The 20,079-nt window shown below is 37.5% G+C and overlaps 1 pseudogene; it reads right to left on the reverse strand.

Moving 5' to 3' along the window:
- Nucleotides 1–941: 941 nt before the first annotated feature.
- The window catches only part of LOC149218402 (histidine--tRNA ligase, chloroplastic/mitochondrial pseudogene), a 66,060-nt pseudogene continuing 46,922 nt past the window's right edge, over nt 942–20,079 (reverse strand).

The raw sequence follows: 20,079 nt of genomic DNA on the forward strand, positions 1-20,079 counted from the left end.
ATGATATGGAGTGGACGGACTGTTGAGAAGCTGAAAAGGGCATGTATAATGAATCCTTTTCAGACAGAAGAAGACACACAGAGGGTGAATGTTTTTCCCAGGCAGAGCAATAAACTGAATTCTACCTTTCTTACTTAAAAACATTCAGCTGGAAACGATTATGAATGAACTGAAAACATAACAATTTACTCATGAAACAGTAAGAAGAACATATGCTAAACTCACATCACATGGATCTCAGGAATTAGAGCTGCATCATTTCATTAAAATCTCTACCAAAATTGTACAATAAAAGCGTTGGGTTTGTCCTCCACACTGCTCCCAGGAATTCCAACCTTTAACAAATGGTTTTTCAATACAATAAATAAGCTTTCTATGAGAAAATGGATCGACCCAGAATAAGGAATCATTTAATCATCACTAACAAAACAGAAACTGAAGAGCTAGCCACCTGTTTTGAAAAGGGGAAGCGTTACATTTTCCACTCAAACAACCAATGGAGAAGCGAAAGCTATAGCGTGGATCCCATGAAATCATGAAGAAAGACCAAAATAGGCTATCCATTCCCTATCTCTCTGCCGTGGTAGATATTTTGCATTCTAATTTTGGCTTTCAGTTTTTGACTTTTCGCTTTGATATTTTGTTCTCTGCTGGTGGTTGTAGTTCAAACTCCTCCTTGAATGGTTTGAAGACCAAATTTAGCTTCTCGTTTGTGACTTCATTCAACGTGGGAGAGTTATCTTTTTTAATCATCAAAGCCCGAACACCCTCATACATATATTTGGATATTACACCCCTCCATGTATTTATTGGAAGTCGGAACTCCCTTTTAAGGCATTCCGATAGTGTTTGATTACACCCTTGTCGAATTGATTGGAAAGTCATTTTAATCCTGTTGGAGAGATTCTTTGTTGAAGAAATAGATGATGAAATGTAGAGTTTTATAATAAATCACTAATCAATATATCAGATTTTCCTCTGGTCGCAAGATCCTTTACACGCACAGCACCGCATTCCCACTCGGCTTGCCCGACAAGAAACAACCTCTTTGCATTTACTCTTTCTGCATGCTTAAAAGCCCATTTCAGGTGTTTGTGCTCAAGAATTAGACCCACAATGCACCCTTTGTTTCATAAATTGGATGCCACCATGGCAGCTGCTTGCTTAAGCTCTCCATTCACAGGGAAAACTATGTCGTCTATTTCCTGAGTTAGAATTTGGATCAAATTTTTCTCCCTTAGCAATTCCACCATGACAGCATTTCCGAGACCAAAACCACATGCAGGGATGTCAGAGCGACCAAAAGTAGAAAGAAGCCAGTTATAACATCCACCTCCACATATTGCTCGAAGTTTCTGATCTTTGTCAAAACCCTCAAAGACAGTCCCTGTGTAATAAGCAAGGCCACGAACAACTGATTCATCAAACTAAAGCCAATCAGCATAACCATATTCATTTGCAAAAGAAAATAGTAGTTTCAGTTCAGCAACTGCCCCACTATCCGAACCAAGGAACTCTTCGTATGTTTGGCAAATATTATGAAATCGCAAATGGATATCATTTGCGTGACTGTCAAAACCACGATGTTGGCCTGCTCTAAGTAACATCGAACCTGCATACCATTTGGAGCAAACAAATTGAGTTGATTTAGAAAATTCGATGAAGATTTAGTGAATTTTGGGTTTAGGGTTCTGTGCGCCGCGCGCACTCCCAGTGCGCCACACCTAGTGAGTGTGTCACGCCAGTGAAAAATTGCACTGTGAAAAAATGCTCTATGCGTCGCGTTGCGTGGGTGCGTCGCGCCCTCCTCCCATGCGCCGCGCGCCTCTGTTTCAACATATTTGTAGCCTCCAAACACTGAATTCGTTCACCCACTGTTTTCTCCATTATTTTCTTGGTCTCAATGACATTTTTAGTGTGCATATGGAGTGTTTGGCACATCATAATGATATATGTACAAAAGGCTTTGAACTTCCACTCATAAAAACTCACCGTTATAATGCTCACATTAGCACTTTCATATATCTTTTGTTTCCATCTAACTTTGGCTGAAATGAACTTACTCTGTCAGCTTGCAGGGATGATTTGCAGTGGATCAATGTGGCGCCAAAACATTTCATGACTGAAAACTTTTGAAAAATCACATATTTAAGAACAAATTTAATGATTTCTTCTTCAAAACAGAGTTTTGAAGAAGAAACATCTATGAGCATTATGAATGATGAGAATCTTGGAATGAAACCTTATTGAAGCTCCCTTTGGCCTGCAGGCGTCATTGAACACTTAAAGAACAACAATTTGTGAACCCTAGACCTAATGACCAAGTTTGACTCTTTGCTTATCAAGCGACAAAAACCAGACGGTAAATGACTTCATTACTGATTTAATGAACTTTGATAAACAGAGCTAAGCCAGCAGGACAAGGCATGAGAGGTAAAATGAGAAAACCAAGCCCTTCTGTCAGTAAATGGCATGCCCCTAGCAGAATGCAATTGATGAATCGAGCGAGACGCTTAAAAATGAAATGCAAAAAGAGTGTTGATCTCTGACGGAGGACTGACAAGACCGACTCTAACAGTAATATTGGAAGATAAGCAACAACCGCAGGTGCCACAACATGTACCAGATACCAATCAGGCTCCATTAGGTAGTGAATTAAAGAAAGATACACCATTGGTTAAAACTTCAGCATATCACCACCCACATCACCCAGCAAGAAAACAACCAACAAGATGGCAACAAATTAGCCACAAGGAAAACAACCCCTGCATGACAAATAGAGAGGTGCAAAGATCCAACCACAGCACATCAACACAAAGGAACTGTCAGGATCAACTCCCAACTCAAGCGAGCAAGGCACCAGCTAGATCGAGTAATCACCTGTCTCTGGGATGGCTAGATGCACGTGCATGCTACCAGTGGACTACTCTTTTGAGTAGATGTTATTATTTATGTTCTTCTTATGTTTCAGGGACGAAACATGTTTAAGGGGGGTGGAATGTAGTATACCTAACGGGGATATTATGGGGTACAGAGAGAGGTATCCAAGGGAATAATGTAATAATGGGATGTGTCATAGTTAATAAATAAAGTGGTTAATCTGCATCATGTAAGAGACCACAAGTAGTTAGCAATAATGTAATAAGGCCATTGTATTAGATACATGGTATTGAGAGACGCATGGTAATGACCCATGGTATTGTATGTATGAAACCCATATAGAGGCTAGAGACTCCCCACTGAGAGGTGTCAAGGATTATTGTATGGGCAAGCATATGACTTGTGGAGTGTTCTCCTTCCTTAAGGAGTGATTGTATGGTGTTACCCTACCTTAAGGGTTTTGATTAATAAAGAGAAGTTTATCTATTCCTTTCTTATTATTTCTGGGTATATTTGTATTCTCATATATTTGCAGGTAATATATATTATAGAATACCTACAGCAAAAATGAAGTGTCCCAAGGTTGCACCCTTTGTTGTCAGCATATGGAATTTATCATTGTTGAGGCATAATCTGGTGGCTATACATCGTACAAGAACTTTTTCCAAATTTTCCAAAGCTTCATCATATTCATTACCATAAAGAGTAAAATCATCCATATAAAGTTCAATTCCATCATTGATTAAATCAGAAAATATGCTCATAATCGCCCTTTGGAAAGTGGTCGGTGCATTGCAAATCCCAAATGGTAAAAATTTGTATGCAAACATTCCCCATGGACAAGTGAATGTGGTTTTGTCTTGATCCTTAGGATCAATCTAAATTTGATTATATCCACTAAACCCATCTAGGAAGGAAAATTATTTCTTCCCAATGAGTGTATCAAGGACTTGGTCTACAAACGGGAGAGGGAAATGATCTTTTTGTGTGGCTTTATTTAGTTCTTTGTAATCTACACAAATTCTCCATTTCCCATTCTTTTTAGGGACTACCACTAATGGTGAAACCCACTGGCTGTCAGATATAGGGTATATAAAATTGACATCAAGTAGTTTTTGTAGTTCTTGCTTCACTATGTCCCTAAGATGTGAATTCAATCTCCTTTGTTGTTGGTGAATTACTTGGGCACATTTTTCAATGTAAATGTTGTGTGTACACAGTTGTGGATCAATACCTTTCATATCTGCATAGTCCCATGCAAAGTCTTGTTTGTATTTTTGAAGAACTTGAATCAGTTTCTCACGCTAGAGATCATTAAGACTAGCATTAATATTTAACGTTTTGTCTGGTTCGATCTCAACAGGAATGTTGTTATGGGTTATATTTGTAGGTATGTGGCCATTATTTAACTCCTACAATGGATCACCCTGGGATTTGTTATCGAGGAATGCTTTCAACATCTGACATGTTGGATATCTTACAGTAGAGGGCTGGATAATGAAATCATTAATTCTATCATACTCAATATGTCTCTTAAATATAAGATATTTATCAATGGTAAGGGGAGAATGTAGCCTAACTTCTTCATACTTGGGAGGAAGCCACTTAAAATTATCAGATAGCATGTTAGGTTTAGAAAGCGGATATAGGATAAGGTTCTTGATGGTAGTTCCCTTAGCAATAGTCATACTTCCAGTCTGATACCCAGTGTACGCATCTGAAGTGGCGAGCCATGACCTGCCTAGTATGAGAGGGTGTTCTTCCAGCTTATTTACGGGGTTAAGAACTAAAAAATCCACTGGGTATTCCCAGGAATCCACAGAGACGATGATATCATCGAGGGTTCTTTATGGTTTTACCACAGATTTGTCAGTTAGCTCCAACATGGTTTGGGTTGGTCGAAACGTGGTTATTCCAAGGAGGGCACAATTTTCAAGTGTTGTGATATTTACAACATCTCCTAAGTCCACTAAAGTATTTGTTGAGAAATGGAAATAAGAAATTCCAGTTTAATTTGTCCTTGAATTAAATTGTGAATAAAAATCGAATTATATTCTCATAACAACTTGTAAATAGTTAATTAAGTTTAATTGACTTAATTAACTTAGGAATTTCGAGTTGGAAGTCTTTGTAGTCATGTATGTGTGATCCCTAAATTTTAGGGGTCCAGGATGAGTTTATTTGAGTTGTAATTAGATAACTCAGTTTGACTGAGTTATGGTCAGTTAAACTAGTTCTAACTATTGGAGGAACTAGTAGAGGTCTAGTAGTGAGTTGGTGCACTGGTGCATCCTCAGTGCTACTCCAGCTAACTGGAGATTCACTCAAGAGAAACTCATGCATGTCAGTTTAAAGAAAGACCCAGTTGATACTAGAGTGCAGGGACAGTGTACTATAAGTTGTATGATTTTCCGAATTGTACAGATCATGCGTGCAACCGGTTATGGACCTAAGTTTGGATTGCGCAGTTTTGGAAGAAGGGTTTCCCAAATAAATATGAGTTGATCCTCTTAGGAATTGCACATGGAAAGAGAGGCTTGGTGTTGGCTAGAGTGGGCTTGTGAGGCAGAGAGTTGATTATACTTGTGCAGGGATTGTTCTAGTGAGAACAAGCATTGTATTTTCATCTTGGATTTCTGATTAATGCAATATAGATAGTCGGGGTTTTGAGCAGTTTCTTTCCCCAGAGAAATATTGTGTTATGTGTGATTGATTATCTTCCTCTTGTTGATTATTGTTTTCATCGATCTATTGGTTTTCGTTGTTGAAAGTAGAGTAGATTCTTGTCTTGTGTTTTAGAAAATTACATGAGTTGTTGAATCTACAGGAAAATCTACATGGTATCGGAGCTGAAGACAGTATACTAGAGGAGATTTCGAGTTTGGGGTTACAGGTGAAATTCAAATTTTCAATTCATACTTCAGGATCAGCAAATGGCTTTCTACGATTTGAGACTCAAGTATGCCTTGGAAGGCAACTCGAATTACATAGCATGGAAGGACAGGATGGAAGCAGTGTTGGAGGATAATGGCCTCAAGGAATTCATTGATCAAGACATTCCTAAGCCACCAACATCAGATGCTAATGATCTGGCCAAATGGAAGAAGTGTGTGGCAAAGGCAAGGTAGATTATTCTTGAGGGAGTTCGAGACCACATTATCTCGAGTATCTATGACAAGGAAACTCCATACTCAATGTGGAAGACATTGACAGACCTGTTTCAGAATAACAGTGACCATAGGAAGTTGGCACTGAAGGACAAACTCAGAAAGATCAAGATGGAGAAGGGTGACTCAATTTAGAAATACTTGACCAAGTTCACTCATTGTCAAGATGAGCTTGGAAGTGTTGGGATTACCATTTCCGAGGATGATATGGTGAGCCTAACTCTTCTAGGACTCCCCAAGAGTTGGCATAGTTATCAGGACTTTGTCAATGGGAGGGAGAAGCTGCCAGATCGAGAACGACTGTGGTCAGATTTGATGCGGGAAGAAATCAGAAGGAACACCAGAGATGGTTCCTCATCAAAGACTGATGAGGAAGAAAATTGTGCCTTAGCGGGTAAGGCAAAGAAAGGGCAGGGAAAGGTATCCCATTCCAAATTGGATTATTGTCATGGAGGCAAGAAGAAGGACATGTTGAAATTCAAGTGCTCTCATTGTCATGAGCTGGGACATTTTGCTACAAATTTTCCACTCAAGAAGTCAAAGAAGAAGTCCTCAGGAGGAGGAGAAAGTGAGGCTCTTGCCTCTCAAATCCAATTAGACTTTACCCTCATTTCATGCATGGTGTCATCAATGATGGGTAGTGTATGGTACCTAGAAAGTGGAGCTTCATTCCACATGAATGGCAACAAGGAGCTCTTCAGTGACCTGGAGGAGAAGGACCTCCATATGCATATCAAGATGGGTGACGACAAGAGGTATAGTGCTACTGGATTGGGGATGGATACCTTTCAGCGGGATTTGGATGCTCCTTTCACCTTGAGAAATGTTATGTATGCTCCAAGTTTGAAGAAGAATTGGTATCCATTGCCGTGCTGCAGGATAGAGGCTATGATGTGATCTTTAGTGAAGGAAAGGCATTCCTTCATCACATAGCCATGGGACAGGTAAAGAGGATAGGGATTCAGGTGAAGAATCTCTACAAGTTGGAGGTAGAAGATTGTGTTTCCTTGAGCACGAAAGAAGAAAAGGTGTAGAGTTGAGACATCAGTGAGTTGTGGCATAGGCAGTTGGTTCACTTGCATCATGGGGCTTTGAAAATCATGCAACATATTTATATCGGTCTTCCCAAAGGCATGCTAAAGCAAGTTGATACATGCAAGGGGTGTACTTTGGGAAAAAATCACAAAAGCTTCCTTTCACAACAGAAATATTCGAGCACAGCCGATTCTAGAGCGAGTCCATTCAGATGTGTGCAGACCATTCTCGACAGCATCCACGGTCAAACACAAGTATTATGTTATATTTGTTGACAATTTTTCTTGTAAATGTTGGATCTTTTTCATGCAACAAAAGATCAAACTTTCTCAAATTTTTATGAATTTAAAGCATTGGTCAAGGGCGAGTCTAGCAAGAAGATTAAATCTTTGAGGAGTGAAAACGGTGGTGACTATGTCTCAAATGATTTTAGGAACTTCTATGCGGCAGAAGGGATTAAACGGGAGTTGACAAAATCCCATAACCCATAGTAGAATGGGGTGGTAGAAAGGAAGGACAAAAGCATTGTAGGGGCAGCATGGGTGATGTTGCATGATCAGGGCCTATCACTACACTTGTGGGTTGAGGCATGCAACACAACTGTTTATTTGTAGAACTGAAGCCTACATCGGATTCTTGGGATGAGTACACTGGAGGAGGATTTCTCAAGGAAGAGACCAGATGTTGGTCACTTCGGGATTTTTGGGTCATCATTATATTTCCATGTGACCAAAGATGCACGAGAGAAGCTTAAGATGACTGTAGAGTTGGGAATATTTGTGGGGTACACTAATACACCTCACAACTATCGGGTGTACCTGCCGACCGGCAGGATGATAGTGGTTCGCATAGATATCAGATTCGATGAGGATAAGGCCATGTGATGTTCCCTTGAGAGGGAGCTTCAGCTACATGTGGTTGAGGAGCTTTTAGCTCCTAAGGTTGAGGAGATTCAGATTGACGTGGAATAGCCACATGCAAAGGATCAGCGAGTGGAGACATCCACTTAGGCAAAGTCTTCCAGAGATGGGATAAAGAGCACCAAAGAGGCTGACAGGTTATTGCAGGATGCGAGAGAGAATGTGGGAGCACCCACATCATAGCGTAGGTAGAGGAGGTCACCTAAGAGGTACACTAGATACATGGCTCTTATGAGCGGATGTGTTGAGACAGAGCCACCTTCCTTTGAGGAGGAAGTGCGACAACCGGTTTGGGTTGATGCCATGGTGGAGGAGTATGACCCCATTATTCGTATCAGTGTTTGGGATGTGATTCCAAGACCGGAAGATAAGTCAACGGTGAGCTCCTGATGGCTTTACAAGGTAAAGCTAGTAGCGCATGCTAGTGTGGAGAATCATAAGGCCAGGTTTGTGGCCCATGGATTTTCACAGGTAGATGGGATTGACTATGATGAGACCTTTGATATTGTTGCAGGGTACTCATCGATCAAATCCATATTGGCACTATCAACGCAAATAGGTTAGAAGATACATTAAATGGATGTAAAGATATCCTTCCTTAATGGAAAGATTGAGGAAGAGGTGTATATGGAGTAGCCTGGAGGTTTTGAGACCTTTGACCGTGAGTCGCATGTGTGCCAACTCAAGCGAGCGTTGTATGGGCTGAAGAAAGCACCCCATGATTGGTACACAAGGATCGATAGCTACTTCACTAAGTTGGGCTTCACTAAAAGTGAAGCGGATGTGAACCTGTACCACATCGTGGTGGAAGGTAAATTTTTTATCATTGTTTTATATGTCGATGATTTGATTCTAACAGGTGATGATAAGTTGATCAAGTCTTACAAGGAGGATCTTGCAAGAGAGTTTGAGATGAAGGAATTGGGGCTCATGCATTACTTTATGGGCATGTAAGTATGGCAAGGTGATGGGGAACTTTTTGTCTCTCAGGGAAAGTATGCTAACGAGATACTAAAAAGGTTCCACATGGACAGTAGTAAACCCATCGAGACTCCTCTAGTAGGTAACTGGAGGAAGGAGGATGCTACTTCGGGTGAAGTAGTGGAAGCTACCATTTACAGGCAGCTTGTGGGTTCACTCATGTATTTGGTGAACACACGATCAGACATGTGCTATGCAGTTAACCAGCTTAGTCAAGTGATGGTTAGGCCTACCAAGTTGTATTGGAAGGCAGCCAAGCATGTGTTGAGATACCTCAGAGGCACTACTCAGTATGGATTGTGGTACAAATAGATAGAGGGAGTGGAGATTCAAGGCTTCAATTATGTAGATTCGGTAGGGAGTCCATCTGACAGGAAGAGAACATCAGGAGGGATCTTCAATATTGGGTCAGCAGTTTTTTCTTTGTACAGCAGGAAACAAAGATTGGTTGCACTCATTTCGGCAAAGACAGAGTACATGGCTGCAAGTCAAGCAGCATGTGAGGCCATCTAGATGAGGAAGATTCTAGTTGGTTTGTTTGGTCAGCGGATGGATCCAACTGTGATTTACTCTGATAATAAGAGTTGTATCAAACTCTCTGAAAATCCAGTTTTTCACGATTGATCCAAGCATATTGATATCCAATATAATCATCTTCGAGATTGTGTATTGAGACAGATTATGTTGTTGGAGTACATTCCCATAGAGGAGCAGGATTATCATGTTTTGACAAAGGCATTTTCAAGATGTAAATTTGAGTTTCATAGAGACAGGATCGGGGTAGCTGATAATCCCTTTCTTGTTGAGAGTGAGTGTTTAGAAATGTCAACAAGAAATTCCAGTTTAATTTGTCCTTGAATTAAATTGTGAATTAAAATTGAATTTTATTCTCATAACAACTTGTAAATAGTTAATTAAGTTTAATTGACTTAATTAACTTAAGAATTTTGAGTTGGAATTATTTATGTAGTCATGTATGTGTGATCCCTAATATTTTAGGGGTCCAGGATGACTTTATTTGATTTGTAATTGGATAACTCAGTTTGACTAAGTTATGGTCAGTTAAACTATTTCTAACTTTTGGAGGAACTAGTAGAGGTCTAGTAGTGAGTTGGTGCACTGGTGCATCCTCAGTACTACTCCAACTAACTGGAGATTCAATCAAGAGAAACTCATGCATGTCAGTTCAAAGAAAGACCCAGTTGAGACTAGAGTGCAAGGACAGTGTACTATAAGTTGTATGATTTTCTGAGTTGTACAGATCATGCATGCAATCAGTTATGGACCTAAGTTTGGATTCACAGTTTTGGAAGAAGGCTTTCCCAATTAAATATGGGTTGATCCTATCAGGAATTGAGCATGGAAAGAGGGGCTTGGCAGGCAGAAAAATCGGCTAAGTGTTGGCTAGGGCGGGCTTGTGAGGCAAAGAGTTGCTTATACTTAGGTAGGGATTGTTCTAGTGAGAACAAGCATTGTATTTTAATCTTGGATTTCTTATTAATGCAATATAGATAGTCATGGTTTTGAGCAGTTGCTTTCCCTAGAGAAATATTGTGTTAATGTGCGATTGATTATCTTCCTCTTGTTGATTATTGTTTTCATCGATCTATTGGTTTCCACTGTTGAAAGTAGAGTAGATTCTTGTCTTGTGTTTTAGAAAATTACATGAGTTGTTGAATCTACAGGAAAATCTACAATATTTCGAAATCTAAATCCCTGAATTTGAACGGTGACCACTAGGTTTATAGGATCATCATATTTGATGGGTATCTATTTCCCTAAAATAAGACCAGAAAGCTTCCTAAGGACATGGACTGTAGGAGGGTCTTTTAGTTTTCTTTCAGGGTTCTTAACACATAGTTCTTTGATGGTCTTAGCATAGATCAGTATATCTCGTATAGCTTGAAGAATGGGGATTTTAATACACAAATTATGTAGTTCCCCTATAAGATCGAATTCAAGATATGTGAGTGGCCTTACTATAGCCAGTCTTTCTAGAAACAAAGGAGCGGCATCTAGAATTTTTCAAGATTCTTGGTTCTTAGTCTGTTAGCTAGGTAATTTTGACTTAGTGATAATTACATTAGCAAGAGGTTTTCCGACTAATGCTGCTTTTTAGCAGAATTTTCATCTTTCGGTTTTTCTAAGTTTGTTGGAGGGTCCTTTGGAAAAATGGCCTGCCCAGATCTCAAGCGGAGTTCATTGCATTCTAGAGATAGAAGACAACAGTCAGAAGTATCAAGTATTTCTAAAACCTGCATAGGCCTATTATTTGGGTTTGGGTTTGGTTTTGCAGGTAGTTGTGGGTGTAATGAAGGTGGGGCATGTCAAGCCCCATAATTGTTGAACTTAATGCACCTTTTTACCCATATGATGCCCTACTTGTTCCCTTGTTTTACTCGTTTATGAACTTTTTCTACATTTTTTTAATGCAATAGTGAAGATTCACGCTTGGGTTGTATTTTATTTAAAAATACTTTTGTTATATGCATTTCTAGGATTAATGCTCATTAAAATGTTGTTAATGTAGCTTGTCTTGTTCCTGCATCGCACAGGGACCCTGCACCAAGTATATGTGGACCACTTCATCGTTCAAGCTTGCCACAAAGGAAAATTCTAGTTGGTAGTACAAACATGAAATTGGAACTATTTTCAATCCCTTTTGACATTCAAAGGTGCACTTATCTTTCATTGCCCTGTTTTTACACTAAAGAGCAGCATTCCTGCACTAAAGAGCAACCAATTTGGGGATTTGACATATCGACACACTTTCAAAGAAAACTAAGGAAGGTTTTTGTCCAAAATAATGTTTTAACACCTCCAAATGAGTTGGAATGCACCTAGGTCACATGTGTGGGTTTCTAGAAGCAAATCAACAAATCTACTCAAAATTTGCATAGTTTTCAAACTGCCAACTTTGACCTTGATTTACGTGCAGATGGAGGTGAATCTCAAAACTCTGAGCATATGGGTTTTTTCCCAGTATAGAAAATTATCTAAAACCCAAACCGTTTACAAAAATTCACTATGGTTAAGAAGATACACGAGGCTTTTGGTAAGTTTTATAATAAAAAAACATTTTTTTTCCAGAATTCTAGGATCTTACCCAAATTCAAAGAAAAAAAATGGAAAATTTTGTATCATATCTATATTTCCTTGATTGGATTATGGTTGTACTAGGTATCCATCAATGGAAAATAGTTGGGATTCAATTCCTCATCTTGTTTTGTAATGGATTGGCTCACCTAAAGCCAAATTTGTAATGTAAACAAATTATAAAAACATAGCTATGGCTCCAAGGAGATAACAAGCCATTTTTGTAACTTGATGTTGCTGAGTTGAGTGTTGTGGGTTCTACCCCCTTCCTCTGATTTGCAAGGACTGGATCATTATGTGGTTATAAATTGAACAAAGATCTTTTATTAATAAAACAAAGCTTAATGTTAGGTTTCCATATATTTTCATGTTCTGCCTTGTGTTGATTATTGAGACATTATAGTTAATTTTTCCTTCACAGGGAAATGAGTTTTTTAGCTAGGGCCCAGCCAACCTAGCTCGTTCTCCCTTAGCTATTTTGTTTTGTGTGTGTTGATATTTGGTTTTGGTGTAGTCTTGTGTTTTAATCCTCATCAGAACCAACATAAATCTTTGCAATATTTTTATGGTGTCAATGTGTGGGAGGTCTGGTCTTGGAATTACATTAGCTCATATCTAGGAAATAGATTGAGACATTCTATAGAGATATATAAACTTTAACTAGGCTATCTGAGTTTTTTTGAAGTTTAATTTTGCATTTTGTGACAAGAGAGTGTGCATTGGTCCTTCATTAGCTTAGATATGAAGTTGTATTTTTGTCCTAAAGCCTTATAGCCTTGTCATGATTACATCTTCCTCTAAAGGGTGACGATAACGGAGATTTGAATGCTTCTTTGATCGCATATCATTCTATGATGATATTGTTGAAGAGTAGAGAGGTTATGAAGGTTGAGTTTGTAGGCTACGATTCAATCATGTACATTGCATAAATATTGAAACTGGTTTCTTTTACTATGTATTTCAATTAATTTACTCATCATGAATTTTTAATTAAATTTGAAGCTTCGGAGTTATATTATTAATCCCTGGAAAGTTGGTTATTTGAAATATCTCTTATGTCAGGTTAAACAAAACATGGTTGCTTTGGCTCCATAAGTTGAGGGTTCATTTGTATGATTGTTTTCAGTGCAGGAATGTAAGAACAGAGTGTAGGAACAAAGTCCCCTTCAAACTCCTTCTTTTGATAGTGTGGTGTTCCTCTATTTTCGATTTGGGTCCACAGTATTTTGAGTACTGTAGGTTGATTGAGATTATGTTCTTTTGAATACACAGTATAAAGATGCAGAGAGACATATTTGGTTTATGGTAAGAAAGAGTTTCTTTTTTCTTTGAGTACAAGGGTCTTGAAATTTATAACTAGTTACCTTTATAATACGAGATCTGATTGATTCATTAAACTTGTTAGTCTCAGTCTTAGATACTTTTAAGCTTAAAATAATTTTCTGCTTGGTTTGGGAATTGAGCAAGGCTTTCTTTACTTTCATGTTTCATGAGTGGTTTAGAACACATTAGAACTGTAATATTTTCATCACACAGTGAGTGGTAAAGTAAATTACAGAGTAAAGAGAATTTAGTGCAGGAATAGGGCATATTGATTTATCCAGTGCATGAATGATTGGAGATTTGTTTGAAGCACTCTTTTTAACTGAATGGATTGAGACCTGTATTATTTTGAGACTTTTGATCATTTATCTAGTTTGCAATCTCAGTTTGCTTGATAAGTTAATGAGTGAAGTAGTTAGTGTCAAAATTGATCGGTGTGTTTTTCTTTTAAAATTGCCATTATTAGTATATAAATTGAGTTGGGAGTTTTATGCATTGTTTTCAAGAACTTTGAAGATTGTTAGTGCATGGTCTAGAGTAATGAGTGATTTTGATAATAACTAGGGATTGCTTGCATACTTTTGACAAATTGTTGGATTAGTGTTTATGATTTTATTTCTAAAGATTTTTTTGAGTGTAGGATTAGAGCATGGATTGACTAGTGGAGGAACTCAAGGTATGAACAGATAGTCTAGGTTTTTACCTTGTAGGTTGTTAGAGTCATTCTCTAGAATTTCCAGCGTTGCGCCTCAAAGTCCACGGCCCCCGAATTGACATTAAATGTTTGTCCATCAATATACCCTATACTGTACCCAACTAGGTGTTTGGGGGTAACTAAAGTAGTGGTTGTAATGGTTGTAATGGTGGTTGTGATTGCGGCAATGCTCTTGTTTATTGATTAACAGGCCTTGTGGGGAACTGTCAGTTTTGGGACCACATTAGCCCCTATGTGGGTTTGTTTTTCCATTACGAAGGATATGGATTACTCTATGGGTTCTCCCATGAAGATGCAAAGTATTGTTGGTTTGACCAAGAAGGCACAGGAAACGGCTGGTTTAACTGGGGTTTCTAGGTGGTATTAGCAAGTTTTTGACACTACCAAGTTAGTGCAGGAAATTGTTGTTGATTATATTGTCCGAAAAAAACATGGAGGGGTCCTTAACCATACATGTAGGGCGATTTTGCCATTATCATCATTGTGCCGTGAAAATTACAAGTTTTGGCTCTTCCTTGGCTTCTTTAAATACGGCCTTCAACCCATGGAGAGAGGGAAAACAATCAGTCGAGTGGTCTTTAGTACAGATAGCACAGATTTCCACTGTATCTAGTGGTCATTCTTTATGGCTATGTTTTCGTCAACAACGAGGGCAGAAGATTGCTAATGCTTGTTTTACTTTAGCCTGCTTTTGTTTTATCTGCGGGACATCCAATTGTGTAGTCAATGTGCTTAATATATCAGTTTTAAAATTTTATAGCAAGTTACCAATTTATGTGCGCGTAATTACTCTACTTACAGTTCTACTAAGCGGATCATGGATCTCAGGCTTAGTTCGTGTACTCCCATGCAAGCACCTGATACATAATTTCACAATATCATCATACTCTTCTTTAGAAATATCACCCTGCCCCATTAGGTTAAGTGTTTCTATCCATTCATCCTTCATTCCCCTAATTAGAGCAGTTTTTAGTACTTCTTTAGGTAGAGTGGTGTATGGTGATCTCTGCAAGTTATATTGGAACCTCTTGATATATTCTTCTAAATTTTCATCTTCCTTAAATGTCATTTTAAATATTTATTCCCTTAAGTCCTAGGATCGACAATATTTCATCTGCTCCCATGAGTTAATAGTACTGCCCCCCAATCCCATGAACCAGTGCAGTGTTGCTCCCTTCAAAGCGGAATGGAATAGCTTCAGTTTCTGGGGGTTAGTAGTGTAATCTTATCCCCGACATAAGACGTTGAATTCAAACAGAAATCTTCCGAAGCCATCCCATGAAAATTTGGAATATTTTGAAGTGGAATAACCTTCATAGGTGGATTGGCTTGCAGATCAACAATAGGATATTCTATGGTTGAGGTTTGTGGCCGATACATATCCTACCATTTGGTTGAAATATTTTTAGTACCCTTCAAGAATGCCAAAACCAGGAGGTACTAACTGAAATAGATTGGAATGGTGATGAGACCCTGGACCTGGTTTATGCCTTACAGTGCTACTTAAATTAGGAATTTTGATTCCTTATTTTTTCATGGGTGCCGCAGGAGATTTATGCTCATGGGGTTGAATATATCAATCACTTGTCTTGCCTTCCCCTTCCTTTAAATTGGAAGATTGCCCCTTTCTCTTTCTAAAAGGATCAAGATTCCTACTTGGTAGATCGTGAAATCTCTGCTCTGACCTACGGTTTTATCATGAATTTCAATTTTAGCCATAGCAGAAGATTTTGCTACTAGAGGGGCAATAATAGTAGAGCCCTTCTTGGATAGCATTTGAGTTCCTAATGAGGCTTGAGATTCTTCCTTTCAAATGATTCGTCTATGAAGGTCGCTTGCCCAAGGCCAACTTGACCTTGGCTTTTAGTACTCTTTGAAGTAGGTTTTTGGTCTATTTCTACTTGGTTCCTACCTTTAGTATTCTTCCTAGTCATGCACACTAAAAGAGCCTAAATCTATCAACTAAGGGCAGACACCACGACAAATTTCTGTTTACCAGAGTGCGTGTGCAGGTTCTTACCTTTTGTCTTCAATATCCAACCCTAAGAAAGTCAGATATGAAACTAGATATAATGGCACTCTCTTTTGACAACATCCCCGACAACAACACCAAAATGTTGGGACAATTAATTATTCTTAAAGGAGCAACTAACTACCACATATTAAATTGTCAACTTGAGGTTTCATCTAGTTATTTCAAGGTTTTCCACAAATTCTATGCAAGAGATAGTGCTACAAGCTAACTAGAACAATAACCAAAGTAACAATAATAAAGGAATCAACTCCTAGATTAAAACACACATTTGAAAGATTTAATTCCTAAGAAACTTATATCTCTCAAAAATCATCTAAAAATATTGAATCCTAATTATGCTTTACAAGAAACAGCAAAGAAATTTGTCTAGTGCTAAGCTACTACTTATGAAATAATAATCTCATAATCGAAAAAACAACACGAAGAAACTATATTTTGTATAATGGAAAGAAACAGATAACATGAAAATACACTAAACTATTGTGGAAATATCAATGATCTAATGATAACCTTTAAGGAACAGCAAGAAAGCAAAAACAATTGTAAACTACTTATCCAAAGAACAATCTCTGCAAACTAATTTTGTAGCTACCAAATGAAGCACTCAATTTTGTAGTTGATGTAACAAATAGATAATTGATGTAGAATAGTAGATTGTGGAACTAGTGATACAGCGGAATACAGAGCCTCTTCCAAGAGCGGGATCAAACCACTGGAATGAGAATGTCTCAAAAGATAAAACAGAACAATAAACTAACTGTTGATAATAGAAACTTGCATTATATTATAAAGAGAACGATTACAGCGCTTCCACGAGTTTATCAAATATGTATAAAAAATATTACATCAAAAAAATCTCGTTCGGGACATGTCCCCATCTTTATACTACAGTCATAAATTATAAAAACAACAAATATCTCAAAAATGAGTAAGCCTGAGAATCTAAAGATTCTCAGGATGCTCGTTTTCAATTACAAAAGGGCCTTAATATTGCCCAGATGAAAGAATCTAGGGCTTTTCCCCAAACAGTCTCACCCGGATAAGAATCAACCTCACTTATTTTGATATAGTTAACAAAGACAACATCGTGTTATCTGATTCTACTAGGAACAGCTTAGGAAATAACATCTAATTCTAGTTGTTGCAAAATCCATGTTTACAATAATGATCCAATTATGAGAAAATAGTGCTTTACTAATTGAAATGATTTGTCAGCAGAGCGAAATGACAATAATAAATTAATCTCTTCAAAAATTTAAATTATGCAAATTAATATATCAAAAATATAAGAAAGTAATATTGAAACTAAGAAATGGAACAAAGGAATTGTGGCATTTGAGATACCCAACAACTATGAAGGCAGTTATGGTAAAAAACCTCATGAGGTTTTGAAAAGAAATAATAACAATTTTGGCGCTCTTAGTAATGAAATTGTGTTACAAATGCAACAATTTTAGACACATAACCAGAAATTGTAGAAGCAATTTGATAGTTCCTTCAAAGGAAACAAGGTAGGTTATTGCTCATCATATGAGGGAACAACCAAGAACTTGGAAAAAGAAGGAATATTTTAAAGTTGAGGAATGTGGGCTTGATCTACAAGCCCAAAGAAAAGAATTCAATGGTATATTGATAGTGGATGCTCAAATAATATGACCAGAGACAAAAATAGATTTGTAACATTGAAGAAAGAGAGAAAAAATATCTATTACTTTTTGGAATACTAACTCTGCCAAAATTAGAGGGAAAGGCATAATTAACCTTGGAAGCAAAGATGCAGTGGCATAAATGTTTTATTTTTTGAATAAATGAAGCATAATCTGCTAAGTGTTAGCCAAATGTGTGATCAATGACACACACACTTATATTCAATTCAAAAGAATGTCAAATAAGGAAAGAAGGATCAGTGAAATTGGTTTCAATAGAAATAAGAACTCCAAACAACATATACATCCTAAATGAGATTGGAAAGGAAAGATGTTGTCAAGGAAAGGAAGGTGAAAGATGGCTTTAGCACATGAGGTTGGGACATATACACTTTGGCAATCTTGTCAATGTCAGAAAGAAGGAAGCTATAAGGGATATGCTTGAAATAAGAAAACCTTCAAATGTTATGTGCAAGTATTGTTAGCATGGAAAACAAACAAGAGTTGAGTTCAAAATTGAAGAAAATTCTACGACAAAATAACTGGAACTTGTACATATTGATTTATGTGGGCCAACAAGAACAAAAGGACTATATGGCAAACAATACTTCATGTTGCTTGTTGATGACTACACAAGGATGACCTAGGTTTGTTTTCTTAAAAACAAGTTAGAAGCTTTTGAAAATTTTAGAATATTCAAGGAACTTATTGAAAATGAAATCGATTTGAAAATCAAATTCTTGAGATCAGATAATGGAGGAGAATTTACTTCAAATGAATTCAATGACTATTGTGAAGAACATGGAATAAGAAGACACTTCTCAACAAGTTAAACTACTCAAAAAAAAGGAGGATTTGAAAGAAAGAACAAAAATATGGAAGAGATGGTTATAGCTTTGTTACATGAATCCAAGCTAAGTAATATATTTTGGGTACAAGCAGTACATACAATTGTTCATATTTTGAAGAAAGGATTGTTGAGAAGAAACAATGACAAAACTCCTTATGAACTATGGAAGGGAAGAATAGTTAGTGTCAAGCATTTCATAATATTTGGAAGAAAATGTTACATAAAGAGCGATGACCAAATGTTAGGAATGTTGAGAAATGGCAACAAGAAATTCCAGTTTAATTTGTCCTTGAATTATATTATGAATTAAAATCGAATTATATTCTCATAGCAACTTGTAAATAGTTAATTATTAAGTTTAATTGACTTAATTAACTTAGGAATTTAGAGTTGGAAGTCTATTTAGAGTCATGTAAGTGTGATCCCTAAGTTTTAGGGGTCCAGGATGAGTTTATTTGAGTTGTAATTAGATAACTTAGTTTGACTGAGTTATGATTAGTTAAACTAGTTCTAACTGTTGGAGGAACTAGTAGAGGTCTAGTAGTGAGTTGGTGCATTGGTGCATCTTTAGTGCTACTCCAGCTAACTGGAGATTCACTCAAGAGAAACTCATCCATGTCAGTTGAGAGAAAGACCAGTTGAGACTAGAGTGCAGGGACAGTGTACTATCATTTGTATGATTTTCCAAGTTGTACAAATCATGCATGCAATCAATTAGGGACCTAAGTTTGGATTGTGCAGTTTTGTAGAAGGATTTCCGAATTAAATATGGGTTGATCCTCTCAAGAATTGCACGAGGAAATAGGGGCTTGGCAAGCAACGGAATTGGCTAGAGCGGGCTTGTGAGGCAAAGAGTTGATTATACTTGTGCAAGGACTGTTCTAGTGAGAACAAGCATTGTATTTTCATCTTGGATTTCTAATTAATACAATATAGATAGTCGAGGTTTTGAGCAGTTGCTTTCCCTAGAGAAATATTGTATTATGTGTTATTGCTTATCTTCCTCTTGTTGATTATTGTTTTCATTGATCTATTGGTTTTCATTGTTGAAAGTAGAGTAGATTCTTGTCTTGTGTTTTAGAAAATTACATGAGCTATTGAATCTATAAGAAAATCTACATGGTATCGGAGCTAAAGACAGTACACTAGAGGAGTTTTTGAGTTAGGGGTTACAGGTGAAATTCGAATTTGCAATTCATACTTCAGGATTAGAAAATGCCTTTCTACGGTTTGAGAGTCGAGTATGCCTTGGATGGAAACTCGAATTACATAGCATGGAAGGATAGGATGGAAGAAGTGTTGGCTCAAGGAATTCATTGATCAAGACATTCCTAAGCCACCAACATCGGATGCTAATGATCTGGCCGAATGGAAGAAGTGTGTGGCAAAGGCGAGGCAGATTATTCTTGAGGGAGTTTGAGACCACATTGT

Source organism: Pinus tabuliformis, chromosome Q (genome assembly GCF_031772625.1).
Source record: "Pinus tabuliformis cultivar Carrire ecotype Pingquan chromosome Q, CPIR1, whole genome shotgun sequence".
NCBI classification, from domain to species: Eukaryota; Viridiplantae; Streptophyta; class Pinopsida; order Pinales; family Pinaceae; genus Pinus; species Pinus tabuliformis.